Source organism: Triticum aestivum, chromosome 1B (assembly GCF_018294505.1).
Source record: "Triticum aestivum cultivar Chinese Spring chromosome 1B, IWGSC CS RefSeq v2.1, whole genome shotgun sequence".
Classification (NCBI taxonomy): domain Eukaryota; kingdom Viridiplantae; phylum Streptophyta; class Magnoliopsida; order Poales; family Poaceae; genus Triticum; species Triticum aestivum.
The window spans coordinates 438,879,099-438,903,131 of NC_057795.1; positions in this window are offsets into that span (position 1 = coordinate 438,879,099).

The following is a 24,033-nucleotide window of genomic DNA, read 5'->3' on the forward strand; positions in this document are numbered from 1 at the left end:
GACTTAGGTTTTGGTTGAGCATCAAATCAGTCACTCTTACTTTGTTCACTTGGACCCCACTTAACAGTACGGTGGTTCCTATGACTCAACAAAGAAGAAAAGGAAACTACGAAACAACTATGTCTTCGCACTCCATAGTCTTCACGCAATGTCTTCTCCTGCCATAGTCTTCAATGTGAATCTCTTCACAGACCACCATTGTCTTCATGAATGTCTTCACACATTTTTAGGGGTCATCTCTGGTAGGTAAACCGAATCAATATGGGACTACTACCTGTGTTATCCTGCAATTCTCACAAACACATTAGTCCCTCAACCAAGTTTGTCGATACTCCAAAACCAACTAGGGGTGGCACTAGATGCACTTACAGGATGGCAAAGTAAAAGGTATATTTGATATACATGTCATTGATGTGTACCTTACTAATGCTCGTAGTAGCGCCTGGGTATTTGATACTGGTTTTGTTGCTCATATTTGCAACTCAAAATAGGGGCTACGGATTAAACGAAGATTGGCTAAGGACGAGGTGACGATGCGCGTCGGGAATGGTTCCAAAGTCGATGTGATCGCCATCGGCACGCTACCTCTACATCTACCTTCAGGGTTAGTTTTAGACCTGAATAATAATTATTTGGTGCCAGCATTGAGCATGAACATTATATCTAGATCTTGTTTGATGCGAGACGGTTATTCATTTAAATCAGAGAATAATGGTTGTTCTATTTATATGAGTAATATCTTTTATGGTCATGACCCTTGTTAAGTGGTCTATTTTTGTTGAATCTCGATCCTGGAGATACACATGTTCATAATATTGAAGCCAAAAAATGCAAAGTTGATAATGATAGTGCAACTTATTTGTGGAACTGCCGTTTGGGTCATATTGGTGTAAAGCGCATGAAGAAACTCCATGTTGATGGGCTTTTGGAATCACTTGGTGCTTGCGAACCATGCCTCATGGGATGGATGACTAAAACTCCGTTCTCCGGAACAATGGAACGAGCTACTGGCTTATTGGAAATAATACATACCGATGTATGCGGTCCAATGGGTGTTGAGGCTCGTGGCGGGTATCATTATTTTCTGACCTTCACATATGATTTGAGCAGATATGGGTATATCTACTTAATGAAGCATAAGTCTGAAACATTTGAAAAGTTCAAAGAATTTCAGAGTGAAGTGGAAAATCATTGTAACAAGAAAATAAAGTTTCTGTGATCTGGTCGTTGAGGCGAATATTTGAGTTACGAGTTTGGTCTTCATTTGAAACAATGTGGAATAGTTTCGCAACTCACGCCACCTGGAACACCACAGCGTAATGGTGTGTCCGAACGTCGTAACCATACTTTATTAGGTATGGTGTTATCTATGATGTCTCTTACCGATTTACCGTTATCATTTTGGGCTTATGCTTTAGAGACGGCTGCATTCACTTTAAATAGGGCACCATCTAAATCCGCTGAGACGACGCCTTATGAACTATGGTTTGGCAAGAAACCAAAGTTGTCGTTTCTTAAAGTTTGGGGCTAGGATGCTGATGTGAAAAGGCTTCAACCTGATAAGCTCGAACCTAAATCGGAGAAATGCATCTTCATAGGATACCCAAAGGAAACTGTTAGGTACACCTTCTATCACAGATCCGAAGGCAAAATATTCATTGCTAAGAATGGATCCTTTCTAGAGAAGGAGTTTCTCTCGAAAGAAGTGAGTGGGAGGAAAGTAGAACTTGATGAGGTAATTGTACCTTCTCCCGAATTGGAAAGTAGTTCATCACACAAATCAGTTCCGGTGATTCCTACACCAATTAGGGAAGAAGCTAATGATGATGATCATGAAAGTTCAGATCAAGTTACTACCGAACCTCTTAGGTCTTTCAGAGTATGATCCTCACCAGAGTGGTACGGTAATCATGTTCTGGAAGTCATGTTACTAGACCATGATGGACCTACGAACTATGAGGAAGCGATGATGAGCCAGATTCCGCGAAATGGCTTGAGGCCATGAAATCTAAGATGGGATCCATGTATGAGAACAAAGCCCGATGATCGGCAAGCCATAGAAAATAAATGGATCTTCAAGAAGAAGACTGATGCTGATGGTAATATTACTGTCTACAAAGCTTGACTTGTTGCGAAAGGTTTTTGACAAGTTCAAGGAGTTGACTACGATGAGACCTTCTCACCCGTAGCGATGCTTAAGTCTGTCTGAATCATGTTAGCAATTGCCACATTTTATGATTATGAAATTTGGCAGATGGATGTCAGAACTGCATTCCTTAATAGATTTATGGAATAAGAGTTGTATATGATGCAACCAGAAGGTTTTGTCGATCCAAAGGGTGCTAACAAAGTGTGCAAGTTCCAGCAATCCATTTATGGACTGGTGCAAGCCTCTCGGAATTGGAATAAACGCTTTGATAGTGTGATCACATCATATGGTTTTATACAGACTTTTGGAGAAGCCTGCATTTACAAGAAAGTGAGTGGGAGCTCTGTAGCATTTCTAATATTATATGTGGATGACATATTGTTGATTGGAAATGATATAGAATTTTTGGATAGCATAAAAGGGAACTTGAATAAGAGTTTTTCAATGAAAGACCTCGGTGAAGATGCTTATATATTGGGCATCAAGATCTATAGAGATAAACCAAGACGCTTAATTGGACTTTCACAAAGCACATACCTTGATAAAGTTTTGAAGAAGTTCAAATAGATCAGTCAAAGAAAGGGTTCTTGCCTGTGTTACAAGGTGTGAAATTGAGTCAGACTCAATGCCCAACCACTTCAGAAGATAGAGAGAAAATGAAAGTCATTCCCTATGCTTCGGACATAGGTTCTATCATGTATGCTATGCTGTGTACCAGACATGATGTGTGCCTTGCTATAAGTATAGCAGGGAGGTACCAAATAATCCAGGAGTGGAGCACTGGACAACGGTCAAGAATATCCTGAAATACCTGAAAAGGACTAAGGATATGTTTCTTGTTTATGGAGGTAACAAAGAGCTCGTCGTAAATGGTTACGTCGATGCAAGCTTTGACACTGATCCGAATGACTCTAAGTCACAATCCAGATACATATTTATATTGAATGGTGGAGCTGTCAGTTAGTGCAGTTCCAAGCAAAGCATCGTGGCGGGATCTACATGTGAAGCAGAGTACATAACTGCTTCGAAAGCAGCAAATGAAGGAGTCTGGATGAAGGAGTTCATATCCGATCTAGGTGTCATACCTAGTGCATCGGGTCCAATGAAAATCTTTTGTGACAATACTGGTGCAACTGCATTGGCAAAGGAATCCAGATTTCACAAGAGAACCAAGCACATCAAGCGACGCTTCAATTCCATCTGTCATCAAGTGTCGGAGGGAGACATAGAGATTTGCAAAATACATACGGATCTGAATGTTGCAGACCCGATGACTAAGCCTCTTCCACGACCAAAACATGATTAGCACCAAGACTCCATGGGTGTTAGAATCATTTCTTTGTAATCTAGATTATTGACTCTAGTGCAAGTGGGAGACTGAAGGAAATATACCCCAGAGGCAATAATAAAGTTTTTATTTATATTTCCTTATATCATGATAAATGTTTATTATTCATGCTAGAATTGTATTAACCGAAAACTTAGTACATGTGTAAATACATAGACACAACATAGTGTCCCTAGTATGCCTCTACTTGACTAGCTCGTTAATCAAAGATGGTTATGTTTCCTAACCATAGACTTGTGTTGTCATTTGATGAACGGGATCACATCATTAGGAGAATGATGTGATGGACAAGACCCATCCGTTAGCTTACCATTATGATCGTTACAGTTTCATTGCTACTGCTTTCTTCATGACTTATACATGTTCCTCAGACTATGAGATTATGCAACTCCCGAATACCGGAGGAACACCTTGTGTGCTATCCAACGTCAAAACGTAACTGGGTGATTATAAAGATGCTCTACAGGTGTCTCCGAAGGTGTTTGTTGGGTTCGCATAGATCGAGATTAGGATTTGTCACTCCGAGTTTCGGAGAGGTATCTCTGGGCCCTCTCGGTAATGCTGATCACTATAAGCCTTGCAAGCAATGTGACTAATGAGTTAGTTGAGGGATGAAGTATTACAGAACAAGTAAAGAGACTTGCCAGTAACGATATTGAACTAGGTATGATGATACGGACAATCGAATCTCGGGCAAGTAACATACCGATGACAAAGGGAACAACATATGTTGTTATGCAGTTTGATCGATAAAGATCTTCATAGAATATGTAGGAGCCAATATGAGCATCCAGGTTCCGCTATTGGTTATTGATCAGAGATGTGTCTCGATCATGTCTACATAGTTCTCGAACCCGTGGGGTCCGCACGCTTAACGTTCCATGATGATTTGTATTAAGAGTTATGTGTTTTTGAAGACCGAAGTTTGTTTGGAGTCCCGGACAAGATCAGGATGTTACGAGGAGTCTCAAAATGGTCGAGACACAAAGATTGATATATTGGACGACATTATTCGGATATCGGAAGAGTTCCGAGTGGTTTCGGGTAAAAACGGAGTGCCGGAGGGGTTACCGAAACCCCTGATACGTCTCCAACGTATCTATAATTTTTGATTGTTCCATGCTATTATATTACCCCTTTTGGATGTTTATGGGCTTTACTTTACACTTTTATATCATTTTTGGGACTAACCTACTAACCGGAGGCCCAGCCTGTATTGCTGTTTTTTTGCCTATTCCGGTGTTTCGAAGAAAAGGAATATCAGACGGAGTCCAAACGGAATGAAACCTTTGGGAGCGTGATTTTTGGAACGAACGTGATCCAGAGGACTTGGAGTGCAAGTCAAGAAGCAGCCGAGGCGGCCACAAGGGTGGAGGGCGACCCCCCTACTAGGCGCGCCCCCCTATCTCGTGGGCCCCTCGGGTGTCCACCAACCTACTTCTTCCTCCTATATATACCCACTTACCCCGAGAACATCGGAACAGACCACGAAAAACTATTTCCACCACCGTAACCTTCTGTATCCGTGAGATCCCATATTGGATCCTTCACCGGTGCTCCGTTGGAGGGGGAATGAACCACGGGGGGCTTCTACATCAACACCTAGCCTCTCCGATGAGTTGTGAGTAGTTTACCACAGACCTTCGGGTCCATGGTTATTAGCTAGATGGCTTCTTCTCTCTTTTTGGATTTCAATACCATGTTCTCCTCGATCTTCTTGGAGATCTATTCGATGTAACTCTTTTTGCAGTGTGTTTGTCGAGATCCGATGAATTGTGGGTTTATGATCAAGTTTATCTATGAGAAATATTTGAATCTCCTCTGAATTCTTTTATGTGTGATTAAGTTATCTTTGCAAGTCTCTTCGAATTATCAGTTTGGTTTGGCCTACTAGATTGATCTTTCTTGCAATGGGAGAAGTGCTTAGCTTTGGGTTCAATCTTGCGGTGTCCTTTCCCAGTGACAGCAGGGGCAGCAAGGCGCGTATTGTATTGTTGCCATCGAGGATAAAAAGATGGGGTTTATATCATATTGCATGAGTTTATCCCTCTACATCATGTCATCTTTCTTAATGCGTTACTCCGTTCTTTATGAACTTAATACTCTAGATGCATGCTGGATAGCGGTCGATGTGTGGAGTAATAGTAGTATATGCAGGCAGGAGTCGGTCTACTTGTCGCGGACGTGATGCCTATATACATGATCATGCCTAGATAATCTCATAATTACTCGCTTTTCTATCAATTGCTTGATAGTAATTTGTTCACCCGCCGTAATACTTATGCTATCTTGAGAGAAGCCACTAGTGAAACATATGGCCCCCGGGTCTATCTTTTATCATATAAGCTTTCTATCTACTTTTATTTGCATCTTTACTTTTCCAATCTATATTATAAAATACCAAATATATATATATATATATCTTATCATATTATCTCTATCAGATCTCAGTTTCGCAGGTGGCCGTGAAGGGATTGACAACCCCTTTATTGCGTTGGTTGCGAGTTCTTGTTTGTTTGTGTAGGTGCGTGGGACTTTTGAGGAGCCTCCTACTGGATTGATACATTGGTTCTCAAAAACTGAGGGAAATACTTACGCTATTATTGCTGCATCACCCTTTCCTCTTCAAGGAAAAACAACGCAAGCTCAAGACATAGCAAGAAGGATTTCTGGCGCCGTTACCGGGGAGGTCTTCACTCAAGTCAAGACATACCAAGTAACCATCACAAACTCATCTCCCTCGCATTTACATTATTTGCCATTTGCCTCTCGTTTTCCTCTCCCCCACTTCACCCTTGCCGTTTTATTCGCCCTCTCTTTCCCAATCTCCTCTCTTTTCCGCTTGCCCTCTTTTTCCTCCTTGCTTTTTGTTGATGTTATGTCTGAAAATTGGGGAGATTATCATCGATATGGACAATAATGATAACATGGAAAATTCTGATGCTCCTGCTAAAGAAGCCCCTATCTTGCATACTAAAAAGTTTCGAATCGATAGTGGTAATAATATTGGGAAAGGGGTTATTCAAGATTTCTTTTCTTGTGTCGGTGCTTTACCCTCTATGGGTGTTTCTATTCTTCATAGAACTAGTAGTCTTGCAGATGCTATCGCTATGCTTGTAGTTGAGCTTGAAAGAAAATTTATGCATATGCAACCTTGCATACAAAGAATTTTCCTGCAATTTTCTAATATTCAGCATTCTTCTGTTAAGCGCGCCGCTACCATATTTTTGGCTCATGAGTTTATATTTATAATAAGAGAGGCCAAAGAAATCTTTGCGCACTATAGGGTGGACGCCGCCCGTCCTCCCATAGAAGCGATCCTCTTTGATCAACAGGAAATTAGGCGTTTTCAATCTTTGGACTATGTTGCTTTTAATGAAAACCTTAGAAAAAAGGTTCCTGCCAATGTCCTAGTTGATAGAATTTCTGAACTTAATAATGATTTTGCTCTTCGAAACAATGAGCTAGGATACTCTCTTGAGTATAGGCTCACGAAGTTCTGCCAAAAGAATGCTTATAATGATGAATTGGTCGTGCAATATGAAGGGCCAAAGGAGGAACCCATACCTCCTGAGATTGATCTTGGGGACTTTTCTCCCATTAAATTTATCCCTTTTGATTACTTTTGCTTGCCTCAAAGAAAACTTGCTGCTGACATAGAGAATATGAGATGAGTTTTCGTGATCTATCTTATTATTATGGCACCACTTAGATCGATCCTCGCTTATATGCCTAGCTAGGGGCGTTAAACGATAGCGCTAGTTGGGAGGCAACCCAATTTTATTTGTGTTTTTTTGTTTTTGTTTCTGTTTAGTAATCTTGCATCTACCTTCTGTTTAGATGTGTTTTTATGTTTTAATTAGTGTTTGTGCCAAGTAGAACCTATAGGATAACCTATGGTGATAGTTAAATTGATTCTGCTGAAAAACAGAAACTTTGCGCGCATGAAAATAATTTTAGTAATTCACAGAAACGTGATTTTGCGTTGATTCTTTTTTCTGTAGGTCAATAGAAAAATTTCCCAGGACTTCCTATTTTGGTAGTATTTTTAGAGTTCCAGAAGTATTCGAGAGTTGCAGATTGCTACAGACTGTTATGTTTTTGACAGATTCTGTTTTTCGTATGTTGTTTGCTTAATTTGATGCATCTATGACTAGTATTAAGTGGTATGAACCATAGAGAACTTGGAATACAGTAGGTTTAACACCAATATAAATAAAGAATGAGTTCATTACAGTACCTTATGTGGTGGTTTTTCTTTCACTAACGGAGCTTATGAGATTTTCTGTTGAGTTTTGTGTTGTGAAGTTTTCAAGTTTTGGATAAAGATTTGATGGACTATGGAATAAGGAGTGGCAAGAGCCTAAGATTGGGGATGCCCAAGACACCCCAAGATATTTAAGAATAGCCAAAAGCCTAAGCTTGGGGATGCCCCAGGAAGGCATCCCCTCTTTCGTCTTCGTTTATTGGTAACTTTACTTGGAGCTATATTTTTATTCGCCACATGATATGTGTTTTGCTTGGAGCGTCTTGTATGATATTAGTATTTGCTTTTTAGTTTACCACAATCATCCTTGCTGTACACACCTTTTTGGAGAAGCCCACTTGATTAGAATTTATTAGAATACGCTATGTGCTTCACTTATATCTCTTGAGCTAGATAGTTTTTGCTCTAGTGCTTCACTTATATCTTTTAGAGCACGGCGGTGGCATAATTTTGTAGAAATTGTTAGTCTCTCATGCTTCACTTATATTATTTTGAGAGTCTCTTAGAACAGCATGGTATTTGCTATGGTTATAAAATTGGTCCTAGAATGATGGGCATCCAAGTTGGGTATAATAAAAACTACCATAGAAAGTGAATTGGATGCTATGATCAATTTGATACTTGATAATTGTTTTGAGATATAGAGGTGGTAATATTAGAGTCATGCTAGTTGGGTGATTATGAATTTAAATAATACTTGTGTTGAATTTTGTGATTCCCGTAGCATGCACGTATGGTGAACCGCTTTATGATGAAGTTGGAGCAGAATTTTATTTATTGATTGTCATCCTTATGAGTGGCGGTCGGGGACGAGCGATGGTCTTTTCCTACCAATCTATCCCCCTAGGAGCATGCGCGTAGTACTTTGTTTTTGATGGCTTGTAGATTTTTGCAATAAGTATATGAGTTCTTATGACTAATGTTGAGTCCATGGATTATACGCACTCTCACCCTTCCACCATTTCTAGCCTCTCTTGTGCCGCGCAACTTTCGCCGGTACCATACACCCACCATATACCTTCCTCAAAACAGCCACCATACCTACCTATTATGGCATTTCCATAGCCATTCCGAGATATATTGTCATGCAACTTTCTATCGTTCCGTTTATATGACACGCATCATCATTGTCATATTGCTCTTTGCATGATCATGTAGTTGACATCGTATTTTTGGCAAGGCCACCTTCATATTTTTCATACATGTCACTCTTGATTCATTGCATATCCCGGTACACCGCTGGAGGCATTCATATAGAGTCATATCTTGTTCTAAGTATTGAGTTGTAATCTTGAGTTGTAAGTAAATAAAAGTGTGATGATCTTCATTATTAGAGCATTGTCCTAGTGAGGAAAGGATGATGGAGACTATGATTCCCCCACAAGTCGGGATGAGACTTCGGACTTTACGAAAAAAGAGAGAAAGGTCAAATATTTTCAAAAAAGGCCAAATAAAAAATTAAAAAAAACGAGAGAAAATGAGAGAAGGGACAATGCTACTATCCTTTTTACCACACTTGTGTTTCAAAGTAGCACCATGATCTTCATGATAGAGAGTCTCCTATGTTGTCACTTGCATATACTAGTGGGAATTTTTCATTATAGAACTTGGCTTGTATATTCCAGTGATGGGCTTCCTCAAAATGCCCTAGGTCTTCATGAGCAAGCGAGTTGGATGCACACCCACTTAGTTTCTTTTGTTGAGCTTTCATACATTTATAGCTCTAGTGCATCCGTTGCATGGCAATCCCTACTCACTCATATTGATATCTATTAGTGGGCATCTCCATAGCCCATTGATACGCCTACTTGATGTGAGCCTATCTTCCTCCTTTTTTGTCTTCTCCACAACCACCATTCTGTTCCACATATAGTGCTATGTCCATGGCTCACGCTCATGTATTGCGTGAAAGTAGAAAAAGTTTGAGATTACTAAAGTATGAAACAATTGCTTGGCTCGTCATCGGTGTTGTGCATGATTAAATACTTTGTGTGATGAAGATAGAGCAATAGCCAGACTATATGATTTTGTAGGGATAACTTTCTTTGGCCATGTTATTTTGAGAAGACATGATTGCTTGATTAAGTATGCTTGAAGTACTATTATTTCTTATGTCAATATGAACTTTTATTTTGAATCATTTGGATCTGAACATTCATGCCACAATAAAGAAAATTACATTGAGAATTATGTTAGGTAGCATTCCACATCAAAAATTCTGTTTTTATCATTTACCTACTCGAGGACGAGCAGGAATTAAGCTTGGGGATGCTTGATACGTCTCCAACGTATCTATAATTTTTTATTGTTCCATGCTATTATATTACCCGTTTTGGATGTTTATGGGCTTTATTTTACACTTTTATATCATTTTTGGGACTAACCTACTAACCGGAGGCCCAACCCGTATTGCTGTTTTTTTTGCCTATTTCAATGTTTCAAAGAAAAGGAATATCAAACGGAGTCCAAATGGAATGAAACCTTCGGGAGCGTGATTTTTAGAACGAACGTGATCCAGAGGACTTGGAGTGCAAGTCAAGAAGCAGCCGAGGCAGCCACGAGGGTGGAGGGCGCGCCCCCCTACTGGGCGCGCCCCCTATCTCGTGGGACCCTCGGGCATCCACCGACCTATTCTTCCTCCTATATATACCCACGTACCCCAAGAACATCAGAACAGACCATGAAAAACTATTTCCACCACCGTAACCTTCTGTATCCGCGAGATCCCATCTTGGAGCCTTCGCCGACGCTCCGCCGGAGGGGGAATCAACCATGGAGGGCTTCTACATCAACACCATAGCCTCTCCGATGAGTTGTGAGTAGTTTACCACAAACCTTCAGGTCCATAGTTATTAGCTAGATGGCTTCTTCTCTCTTTTTGGATCTCACTACCATGTTCTCCTCGATCTTCTTGGAGATCTATTCGATGTAACTCTTTTTGCGGTGTGTTTGTCGAGATCCGGTGAATTGTGGGTTTATGATCAAGTTTATCTATGAGAAATATTTGAATCTCCTCTGAATTCTTTTATGTGTGATTATCAATTGTGGGAGAAGAGCTTAGCTTTGGGTTCAATCTTGCGGTGTCCTTTCCCAGTGACAGCAGGGGCAGCAAGGCACGTATTGTATTGTTGCCATTGAGGATAAAAAGATGGGGTTTATATCATATTGCATGAGTTTATCCCTCTACATCATGTCATCTTTCTTAATGCGTTACTCCATTCTTTATGAACTTAATACTCTAGATGCATGCTGGATAGTGGTCGATGTGTGGAGTAATAGTAGTAGATGCAGGCAGGAGTCGGTCTACTTGTCACGGACGTGATGCCTATATACATGATCATGCCTAGATAATCTCATAATTATTCGCTTTTCTATAAATTGCTCGACAATAATTTGTTCACCCACCGTAATACTTATGCTATCTTGAGAGAAGCCACTAGTGAAACCATGGCCCCCGCGTCTATCTTTTTATCGTATAAGCTTTCTATCTACTTTTATTTGCATCTTTACTTTTTCAATCTATATTATAAAATACCAAAAATATATTTATATTATCATATTATCTCTATCAGATCTCACTTTCGCAAGTGGCCGTGAAGGGGTTGACAACCCCTTTATTGCGTTGGTTGTGAGTTCTTGTTTATTTGTGTAGGTGCGTGGGACTTTTGAGCAGCCTCCTACTGGATTGATACCTTGGTTTTCAAAAACTGAGGGAAATACTTACACTACTATTGCTGCATCACCCTTTCCTCTTCAAGGAAAACCAACGCAAGCTCAAGATGTAGCAACCCCCAGGGGAAGCAATGGGCCAACATGGGCCATGGGGAGAGAGAGGACAACCCACATAGGGGAGGCGCCCCGCCCCCCCATGGGGAGTCCGAATAGGACAAGGGAAGGGGGCGCGACCCCCCTTTCCCTCTCCCTCTCCCTTCCTTCCTCTCTTCCACCAGGTGGAATCCTACTAGGACTTGGAGTCCTAGTAGGACTCCCTTCTCCTTGCGCGCCCTGCAAGGGCCGGCCGGCCTCCCCCTCTCCTCCTTTATATACAGGGGCAGGGGGGCACCCCAAGACACATCAAGTTCTCTTAACCGTGTGCGGTGCCCCCCTCCACAGTTACACACCTCGGTCATATCGTCGTAGTGCTTAGGCGAAGCCCTGCGCTGGTAACATCATCAACACCGTCACCACGCCGTCGTGTTGAGGAACTTTTCCTCGTCCTCAACTGGATCAAGAGCTCGAGGGATGTCATCGGGCTGAACGTGTGCTGAACGCGGAGGTGTCGTACGTTCGGTGCTTGGATCAGTTGGATCATGAATACGTTCGACTACACCAGCCGTGTTAACTAAACGCTTCCGCTTTCGGTCTATGAGGGTACGTGGACACACTCTCTCTTCTCGTTGCTATGCATCTCCTAGATAGATCTTGCGTGTTGATAGGAAATTTTTTGAATTACTACGTTCCCCAACAATAACTGCTATGATCCTGGAATATGCGATTCAGTGGAAAACTCATATGCACACGTGGAATGATAAACGGTCAAACAGTAGGTTCCCGCCCCAGCCTCTAGGACTGGCTCAAGTGTTGTTGGTCATCAAGTTTTCCGAATCTTAGGATATCGTTAGGTGCATTGATAGTCCTAAAAACAACATTGAGGGTATGCCGTTAGAAGAATGATCATATTGAGTCGACCCAATCTGTATGTTATACTTTGTGATCATATTGTCTGAAATCATCTGTTATAACATGAAGTGTTACCATGTGTACTTTAGTTCCTCAGACCATGAGAGTGTCTCAGTTACTTCTTACCAGATGGTGGACTTTGGAGTTGCTCAAACGTCATCTGTAATAAGGTGATCATAGTGACAACTTTTAGGTTCACCGGGAAGTTTGACAAGTGAACGAACAGCTCGAGAGTGGGATTTGCTCATCCGACAATGGATAGATATTCTTAGGGGCCTCTCGGTGTGACGGCATCCATCATCGTCTGACCATACACAGGTGAACGTCACGGGGATGCCGAAACACGCGAAGGAGAAAGAAGAACAAAACCGGTAATGGGCGCAACGGTATAGTGGGCATGGTGATGACCCAAGAGGATACCGATGCACACTAGGTTTTGTAAAGCATCGCGAAGCAAAGGGAACGTCACATGATAACCAAAGGTTCACTCGAATATCATTCGTGTAATCATAGGGACTGATATGGATGTCCACGGTTCCACTATCGGTCATTGAACGAAGGGGTTACATTCATGTCTACGTTTTACCAAACCTACGGGGTCACAAGCTAGACGAAATAGTTTCGAGAGGTTCCAAAAGCATTTCGGAGTCACCGGAAGGGTTTCTGTGAATATCGGGTAATACCGGGTATTACCGGTTAATTATATATACGTGGAAAATGTTTCCAGGGATGTTAAATTGTATATAGTGCTCTGAAAATGTTTAAAGTATTTTATATATTCATTAAATATCAATGGGCCTTAAAAGGCCAAGGGGAAGGAGACTTGGGCCATAAAGGCCCAAGTGGAGGTGACGCCCCCCCTTTCCTTGTGTGTGTGTGGGGGGGCGAATCCTACTAGGGGTGGGAGTTGGACTCCCCCCTAGGCCAGCGCACCATGGGAGGACTTTACATCATTGGTGGCTGCCCTCTCCTCCCTCCTAAACCTATATATACTAGAGGTTTTCCATCCTTTTGAGAACAAGTTTTTGGGTGCCTCTTCTAGTTGATCTAGTTCTAGTTCTAGTTGGTCCAAGACTAATTAGAGCTAGCCCTAGCCACCTCTAATCCTCATAATTAGAAGACCAGTGTAGTTCGAATCTCCTCCCTCTAATTCTCCGGCGATGATTAGCTCTGGACGGCGAAGCACTGCCGGATCGTGAAGACCCTACGCTTGCAACCAAGTAGAGAGGTCGTGCTTTCGGTCTTCTGTTCAAGGGATCATTCAAGGGCAGTTCACGGGATCATCATCATCGTTCGAGAGACTTCGAGCACGATCTACACCGACTCTTCTTCTTCCGCTACACTCCGGAGTTGGTAACGATCGTTGATCCCAACCCTTATGCATCTTTATATTGATCTTGATGATCGTAGGTGCGGATTTTTTGTTTTCTACTATGTTTTCGAACAGTCGGGTACTTGTTGTTGGGCCTTCGCTCCTCTTGGACTGGCGGGCCCATGGTGCGTCGGGCTAGGCAAGTGAAGTAGTGGGCTGGCTCGTGACAAGATGTACCGCCGCCTGCGATGCCGTCATCATCGATTGCCGTCCACCCAAGGGAGCCATGTACAGAGCTCGACGAACGGGGAAGATGCGGCATGCCCATCACACGCTCCAGAAGAGAAAAAAAGAATACACTCTAGGTCACGATTGGTACTGGCGGAGGCAAGGAAGGAGATGACGAGGTGGGTGCGAAGCCGGTGGAATTGGGTTGCATGTAAAATGTAACATGTAATTGCCAACGTGGAGGTGTTCTCCCCCCCCCCCCCATCTTCTTTTTTAGTATATAGCACTCACACTCGTGCGTATTCGAGAAAACAAAGATGGATGTGAAGCTCATCCCCAGAAGGGCATTGTGACATGGCCGAGGCGGCACGGCTAGGGCATCGGAGCAGCAACAGCGAGGAAAGAAGGCACAGGGCGATCGACAACGTGGGAGAAGCAACCAACTGTTGCATCGGCGACAAGTTTGTGAGTTGAGGTGCACATTTTTTTGCCCTTGCAGATTATGTGTGTGTGTGAGGGGGGAGGGTCACATGAGGGAGGAGGGGTAGCCTGTTTTCTCGGTTTTTTTTGTTGCTTGTGTGGGCAAAAATCAGTGGGGAGGATGAACGACGAAGATTGGGACTTTGGGAGGAGGAGGCTTCGACAGAAACAAAAAACCCGATGAGAAGGCTCAGTACCAACGACCACCACATACGGATTGGTCTTTAATAATAGAGATTGAATTGCTATTGATCTAGATATATTTGTTAAAATGACCCGAGACAGTCATTTAGTTTATTTTTATTTCCATTTGTTTGGAAAAAATGACGCACTGGTGCCCCAATTGGATGACCTCCGTACTTATCCCTGTCAACAGACACGTCTAAACGTGCCCGCGAACATTTGATGAACTCCATTTCGGTAATCTGCATTGGAGTTTCCTTAAGGACGGAATATGGTTATGAATTAATGATGGCGCCGACAAGCGGTAGCATACGGAAGATTGTGCATACATCTCTGCACCTATAATTGGTGATGATGATGTGTCTGTCATCTGTCATTTCTAACCACTAGATCTGCATCTAACGACTGTGAGGTAAGTTCTACCCTTTTTGCAACAATAGGCCACTTCTCTGCTCCAATTTGCAGAAAACCTTTTAGTATCTTGAAACCAACCACATCCTCTCACTTCGTCAAAACAGTCTGAGGAATATATTTTGAGTGAAACATGATATATTTTTTGTGATATATGTCAAAACTAGAAAAATAAATTCAAGTTTATGAACAAATATTATTCTAGGAGTATTTTGTGTCCGTTGCAACGCGCATGCACCTGTATATTCATAGATGCCACAACAATGCCACTACAAGTGAAAGACAGCTCGGCTGAAAGCAATGGTTGTGGATTGGCATTTTGGTCCTGCTCGCAACTGGATCCATATGTACTTCCAGCTGTGAACTTAGGACTAGGTGCGCGGTGCCGTGGTGTGCGCGCCAAAGGTGGCCGGGTCACTTAAGCTGCGTAGTATACGTACACGTACGGTCAACCAATGATTAATTGACCCGCAAAAAAAACCCAATGATTAATCAATGGAGGAGAAGTTTGGTGAAGATCGGACAAAAGTCTTCTTTTTTTCTTGTGTGCCTTTTCTCCTGTGGAGCGACGCTATACATGTGAAATACTAGTACTGTACGTAATAACTTTTTGTATTGGAGGATTGTGTCGGTGTACACATTTTCCTGAGTTCAAAACACGTCCGATACGTACGTAGTCGGCGATTTTTTTTTTTTTTTGCATCGAAGTCGGCGATTTGCTTGGTCGTGGTCTGCGTATATATCAATCTGAAGGAAGAGGAGAGCCTGGTATAAAATATCGTGTGCAATGGAATTGTACGTCGGCATCAGCACCGCGTTCGCGTGGCACTTTTACCAAAGGACCGATTTCCATGTTCATAATGTCGTGGATTTTGATGTAAAGTGGAGTACATTAGTAAGAATTCCATTAGTAAGAAATGTCTACGCTACATATGGAGATAGAGTGAAGCTTGATGCCCCTTTGCTGCCTCTTGTCGCATAATAAATCATTGTACCGTGGAGGAGTCATCTCTTCACCACTTTACAGCCTATAATCCTTGGATGAGAAAACTCCCGAAGAGCAAGCATCCGAGAAAGGGAGAAAGGTGTGGAAGAAGCGAAGGGACGTGGGCATCTCATGCCTCACGTGGCTCACTCGTTGAACTTCCTTTTTGTGTGGTGTTCCCCTGTAGAGTGACGTGCACTGGTGATGGGCTTCCACTAGCTCGAGGTTAGCATCATGGGGCGACGACGTTCACACAGTTCCATTCAGGTTAGGGGCACCAAAGGCTTCCTGGCCGGTATGTCTGCCAATGTCTTGTGTGATCTTCCATCAGTTCCATGGGAATGGGATGGAAATCTATGAGAAAGCAGAGCAGTCAGCAGCTAGCACTCCGTACGTCGCGCGGGCGGCGACTAAATGAGATGAAATGAGCACCTAAATCTGCCAAACCGCCACACCGTTTCAACCCGTCAATCTCCTTCTTGGCCAGGTAAATTTGGACTCTGCGCTCCATATCTGCATGCATGACTGATGGCAGCCATACTTCTCGGCGAGTTTCCTAGTCCAGCCCAGCTGTCCGGGTGTGGACGACCTCTCTGTGTGTCCCAGCAACGAGGGAAGATTCCAAATGTTAGGCCGGCCTCGTGACCCCACGAAAGCGGCAGACCCTACTTCCACGAAGAGGACTCTCGTATGCTATGCTATGGCACGCGCTAATGTTTGAACCACGGGACTCCGTCTTCCGCCACGAGGGTGACATGAACCACAATACCACATGATACGTGTGCCCGCTCAAGTGAACGCCAGAATAAGAGTCCAACCATTGGCAGGACGCCAAAGGGGGTCCAGCGATGGGTAGATTTTTCTCGGGAGTCATCCCGTCGTAGACGACGGGTGTCGCCGTGTCGGTGTCGGTGTCGGCAAATTCGGCATACGCGAGGCAGGCACGGCATGCAGGGTGCCAATAATGGGATGGGATGGGATGAACAATAGAAACCACAAGCAAGAAAATAGAAATCGTCCACGCTTTGGCATGCAGTGAAGGGTCACTCTGGATCAGCAACTTTGTAGTATTATTATTTTTTAGTTTACGGGGGGTGCCTTTTTGGAGCCAACATATGCTTGTGCCATGCGTGTTGGTGTTGGTGTTGGTGCTCACGCCGGGCGTGAGACGGTGTACGCGTGAATGATCATGAGGCAGCACTGTGTTTGTGTCCCCCATCCCCATGTGGATCATGCGGTGTGAGCTGTGCCCCCATGCCTCCATCACGTTGCTGCACTTGCCCGTGCCTGTGACCAGGCTCCTTTCCCGTTTCATTTTTTTCTTTCTTCTGGACGACCTTCAACCATGGGGACTGCCAGGCTTGTGTGTGTATCTCCCCTTCTGAGCTGGGCTGGTCTGGGATGGGTTGGGGCTGGGTTTCTTTCTCCACGATCAACGACGATGGCGAGAAGAAACCAGAGGCCAACTTCAGCGCACGACTCCAAACGGACGTTCGTTTAATCTGAATTCTGTCCGTTTGGTTACGGCGATGGAGTCGTGTCCGGGTCTTTTTTGGGTTGCGGTGACCGTGCGCCCAACGCGTGGACGTATCCTCTAGCCTCATCCTGCCGCCACGGCCAAAATGCCCATATATTCATTTTTCAATGTTTAAAACTAGTTTGCGCGTTCAAATATTAATTGTCTCAAATAAAAATAGTTTTACAACCCAATCAAAATTGTCTCTAATAAAATAGTTTTACAACCAAATTGAATTGTCTTGAATGAACATAATGAACCAATACATCTATTGATTGTCAATGTGATTTCACATGTGCTCAACCAAGTCATTTTGAAGATCCAAATGAGTGTGTCAATCACGCATTTCACGATGGAGTTGGGTAAACTGTTCAAACGTGGCCAATTCTTGGCGCAGGGGCTCAGCATTTTCACCTTGGAAATCAAATCCTTGGTCGAAGATGTTGTTATCGCGCTCGTCCTCGGCGGTCATGTTGTGCATGATCACACAAGCAGTCATCACCTCCCAAAGCTTCCCTTCATCCCATGTCAGTTCAGGGTTTCGAACGATACCCCATCGGGATTGAAGCACACCAAAAGCACGTTCCACATCCTTTCTATCACTCTCTTGCATTTGAGCAAATCTCTGTCTCTTCTCACCCTTGGGGGTTCGAGATTGTCTTCACAAAAGTTGGCCACTGAGGACATATACCATCAGCTAGGTAGTATCCCTTGTTGTAGTGGTGGCCATTGATCTCAAAGTTGACAGGTGGAGAGTGGCCTTCTGCAAGCCTTGCAAAGACTGAAGAACGCTGCAGCACGTTGATATCATTGTGAGAATGTGCCATGCCAAAGAAAGAATGCAATATCCAAAGATCTTGCGAAGCCACCACTTCTAATATGACAATGCACGCTTTAACATGCCCCTTGTACTGGCCCTGCCAAGCAAATGGACAGTCCTTCCACTCCCAGTGCATACAATCTATGCTGCCAAGCATGCTTGGAAAGCCTCTATCGGCGTTGATCGCCAACAGCCTTTCTGTATCAGCGGCATTTGACTGCCTCAAGTACTCAGGGTCAAACACTGCCACCACGGCCTTGCAGAAGTTGTACAGTGATAATAGACATGTGGTCTCACTCATGCGCACGTACTCATCCACCAGATTGCCTGGAATTCCATGCAAGCATGCGGATGGCCGCGGTGCATTTCTAGTAAGAGGAGAATCCAAACTTGCCAAGGGCATCCATTTTGCACTTGAAGTATGGGTCATGAGCAACCACTCCCTCTCGGATACGATTGAACACATGCCTTGCCATACGAAAACGGCGACGGAATTTATCAAGTTTGAAGAGCGGGGTATTCACAAAGTAATCGGCATAGAGCAGGGTGTGACCTCTCTCTCTGTTGCAATTCAGGTTGGGAGCACAGCCAGGGAATGACCCCCTGTACCGGAGGTCGCTGTCGTTCAATGTGGTCGTGAATGACCAATGCAACCACCACAAGATCTTCATCATCCGAGGATGGATCGTCCAATGAATAAATGAAGTGGTTGAAGAAAAATTCATCTCCATTGTCCATATCTTTGTGGGCAAAGTGTCAAACACCTGCGGTCCTGGTGGCAAAGAGGTCGCGATGATCACCTCGATGCAGCAGGGGTTGTTGGCGTCTGGCTACAGGCCGCTCTGGAGCACCCGACGGAAGCTGTTGTGGTTCATAGCCGTCGCCAGCGGTCGTATCCCCTCTGGCACCGGCTACGACGGCGGTGGCCAAAACTCCTCCAAACAACGGCCAAAATTCCTACGAAAGCGCGGGCGTGGTGGCGGCCATGTCGAGACGTGGTTTGGTATGGACGACCGGGGATTGAGCAGCGAGAAGGCCAGAGAATAGTGGCGGCGCCGGTGGCGGGATGGGGCGGTGGAGGGCGGGTGGAGGCTTTGGAGGTGAATGGAGCGCTAGTGTCCCCGACAGGTGGGCCACGGGGAGGACAAGGGCGTGCGTCCAGTGTTGGGGAACGCAACAATTTCAAAAAAATTCCTATGATCACGCAAGATCTATCTAGGTGATGCATATCAACAAGAGGGGAGAGTGTTGTCTACGTATCCTCTGAGACTGAAAACGGAAGCGTTATGACAACGCGGTTGATGTAGTCGTACGTCTTCACGATCCGACCGATCCTAGCACCGAAGGTACGGCACCTCCATGATCTGCACATGTTCAGCTCGGTGACATCCCACAAACTCTAGATCCAGCTAAGGTCGAGAGAGAGTTTTTTCAGCATGATGGCATGGTGACGGTGATGATGAAGTTACCAGCGCAGGGCTTTGCCTAAGCACTACGACGATATGACCGAGGTGGAAATCTGTGGAAGGGGGCACCGCACACGGCTAAAAGATCAACTTGTGTGTCTATGGGGTGCCCCCTCTCCCGTATATAAAGAAGGAGAGGGAAGGTCGGCCAACCCTCCTTGGCACGCGCCCAAGAGGGGATTCCTACTAGGACTCCAAGTCCTAGTAGGTTTCCACCTAAAGGGAGAGAGCGGGAAGGAAAGGGGGGCGCCCCCCTCCCCCCTTCCTTGTCCTATTCGGACTCAAGGGGGAGGGGGCACGCAGCCAGCCCTGGCCGCCCCTCTCTCTCTCTCTACTAAGACCCGTCGAGGGCCAATAGTTCCCCCGGGGGTTCCAATAACCCTCCGGCACTCCGGTTTTATCCGAAACTTCACTGGAACACTTCCAGTGTCCGAATATAGTCGTCCAATATATCAATCTTTATGTCTCGACCATTTCGAGACTCCTCGTCATGTCCGTGATCACATCCGAGACTCCGAACAACCTTCGGTACATCATATCATATAAACTCATAATACCAATCATCATCGAACGTTAAGCGTGCGGACCCTACGGGTTCGAGAACTATGTAGACATGACCGAGACACGTCTCTGGTCAATAATCAATAGTGGAACCTGGATGCTCATATTGGTTCCTACATATTCTACGAAGATCTTTATCGGTCAAACCGCATAAGAACATACGTTGTTCCCTTTGTCATCGGTATGTTACTTGCCCGAGATTCAGTCGTCGTATCTCAATACCTAGTTCAATCTCGTTACTGGCAAGTCTCTTTACTCGTCCCGTAATACTTCATCCCACAACTAACTCATTTGTTACAATGCTTGCAAGGCTTATAGTGATGAGTATTATCGAGAGGGTCCAGAGATACCTCTCCGAAACACGGAGTGACAAATCATAATCTTGATCTATGCCAACCCAACAAACACCTTCGGAGACACCCGTAGAGCACCTTTATAATCACCCGTTTACGTTGTGACGTTTGGTAGCACACAAAGTGTTCCTCCAGTATTCGGGAGTTGCATAATCTCATAGTCTAAGGAACTTGTATAAGTCATGAAGAAAGCAGTAGCAAAGAAACTGTTACGATCATAATGTTAAGCTAACAGATGGGTCATGTATATCACATCATTCTCCTAATGATGTGAACCCGTTCATCAAATGACAACACATGTCTATGGTTAGGAAACATAACCATCTTTGATTAAGGAGCTAGTCAAGTAGAGGCATACTAGGGACTATATGTTTTGTCTATGTATTCACACATTTACTAAGTTCCCGGTTAATACAATTTTAGCATGAATAATAAACATTTATCATGAATTAAGGAAATAAATAATAACTTTATTATTCCCTCTAGGGCATATTTCCTTCAGTCTCCCACTTGCACTAGAGTCAATAATCTAGATTACATAGTAATGATTCTAACACCCATGGACTCTTGGTGTTGATCATGTTTTGCTCGTGGAAGAGGCTTAGTCAATGGGTCTGCAACATTCAGATCTGAGTATATCTTGCAAATCTCTATGTCCCCCTCTGACACTTGATGGCGGATGGAATTGAAGCGTCTCTTGATGTGCTTGGTTCTCTTGTGAAATCTGGATTCCTTTGCAAAGGCAATTGCACTAGTATTGTGACAAAAGATTTTCATTGGACCCGATGCACTAGGTATGACACCTAGATCGGATATGAACTCCTTCATCCAAACTCCTTCATTTGCTGCTTCCGAAGCAGCAATGTACTCCGCTGCACACGTAGATCCCGCCATGACGCTCTGCTTGGAACTGCACCAACTGACAGCTCCTCCATTCAAGAAAAATACATATCTGGTTTGTGACTTAGAGTCATCTGGATCAGTGTCAAAGCTTGCATCGATGTCACCGTTTACGACGAGCTCTTTTTCACCTCCATAAATGAGAAACATATCCTTAGTCCTTTTCAGGTATTTCAGGATGTTCTTGACCGATGTCCAGTGCTCCACTCCGAGATTACTTTGGTACCTCCCTGCTATGCTTATAGAAAGGCACACATCAGGTCTGGTACACAACATTGCATATATGATAGAACCTATGGCTGAAGCATAGGGAATGACTTTCATTTTTCTCTCTATCTTCTGTAGTGGTCGGGCATTGAGTCTGACTCAACTTTACACCTTGTAACACAGGCAAGAGCCCTTTCTTTAACTGGTCCATTTTGAACTACTTCAAAACTTTATCAAGGTATGTGCTTTGTGAAAATCCAATTAAGCGTCTTGATCTATCTCTATAGATCTTGATGCCCAATATGTAAGCAGCTTCTCCGAGGTCTTTCATAGAAACACTCTTATTCGGGTATCCCTTTATGCTATCCAGAAATTCTATATCATTTCCAATCAACAATATGTCATCCACATATAATATTAGAAATGCTACAGAGCTCTCACTCACTTTCTTGTAAATAAAGTCTTCTCCAATAGTTTGTATAAAACCATATGCTTTGATCACACTATCAAAGCGTTTATTCCAACTCCGAGAGGCTTGCACCAGTCCATAAATGGATCGCTGGAGCTTGCACACTTTGTTAGCACCCTTTGGATCGACAAAACCTTCTGGTTGCATCATATATAACTCTTCTTCCAGAAATCCATTCAGGAATGCAGTTTTGACATCCATTTGCCAAATTTCATAATCATAAAATGCAGCAATTGTTGACATGATTCGGACAGACTTAAGCATCACTACGGGTGAGAAAGTCTCATCGTAGTCAACTCCTTGAACTTGTCGAAAACCTTTTGCAACAAGTCGAGCTTTGTAAACAGTAACATTGCGTCTGCGTCGGTCTTCTTCTTAAAGATCCATTTATTTTCTATGGCTTGCCGATCATCGTGCAAGTCCACCAAAGTTCACACTTTGTTCTCATACATGGATCACATCTCAGATTTCATGGCCTCAAGCCATTTCGCAGAATCTGGGCTCATCATCGCTTCCTCAAGTTCGTAGGTTCATCATCGTCTAGTAACATGACTTTCAGAACATGATTACCATACCACTCTGGTGCGGATCTTATTCTAGAAGACCTACGAGGTTCGGTAGTAACTTGATCTGAAGCTTCATGATCATCATCATTAGCTTCCTCACTAATTGGTGTAGGAATCACGGGAACTGATTTCTGTGATAAACTACTTTCCAATAAGGGAGAAGGTACAACTACCTCATCAAGTTCTACTTTCCTCTCACTCACTTCTTTCGAGAGAAACTCCTTCTCTAGAAATGATCCATTCTTAGCAACAAATATTTTGCCTTCGGATCTATGATAGAAGGTGTACCCAACAGTTTCCTTTGGGTATCCTATGAAGACGCACTTCTCCGATTTGGGTTCGAGCTTATCAGGTTGAAGCTTTTTCACATAAGCATCGCAACCCCAAACTTTAAGAAACGACAACTTTGGTTTCTTGCCAAACTGTCGTGGATTTGTCATGGCAGATGTCCTAGTGTGAGGACTTAGTCGCGAGGCCAACACATCTATGTAGTAGCTTGAGAGGGGTTGAGCGGAATCGAGAGACGCAGGGCGGATCAACACGCAAGACAAGGGTTTAGACAGCTTCGGGCCCCGGGAAACATCATCCGGTAAAAATCCTACATGCTGTTTGAGGCTAGGTCTCATTATCATCACGAGGGAGTCGCCGTAAACCAGCTCTCCTCTTTGTGTCTAGCCCTAAGATTGTTTCTTCTTGCTTGTAGCTTGTCGCTTGTCCCTCTTTGGGGAGCCCTGCCCCTCCTTATATATGTTGAAGGGGCGGTTTACATGTGGAGTCCTATTAGGATTAGGACTAGTCTATCTCTAATACAAACCGGATATAAGTCCTGGTCTTAACTCCTTGTAAGGTAAATATTCCTCCTGCCTTTCCGGCCCATCATAGTATGAACCGGCCTTCATGAACCGCCCGTTGGGCCACCAGGTCTTGTCGCTCCTCGCACCCACCTGCCGGGTTACCAATGAGTCGTGAACCTCCAGGTCCAAACGGATCGCCCGGTGAATCGCCAAATGCCAGCGGGGTCTTCAGATAAACCGCCAAGTCCGGCCGGGTTAACTTCCGGCCGGTTTACACCGCGGGGTATATCCCTGACATTAGCCCCCAAGTTTAGCTTGGATTTATCCCTGGTAAACTT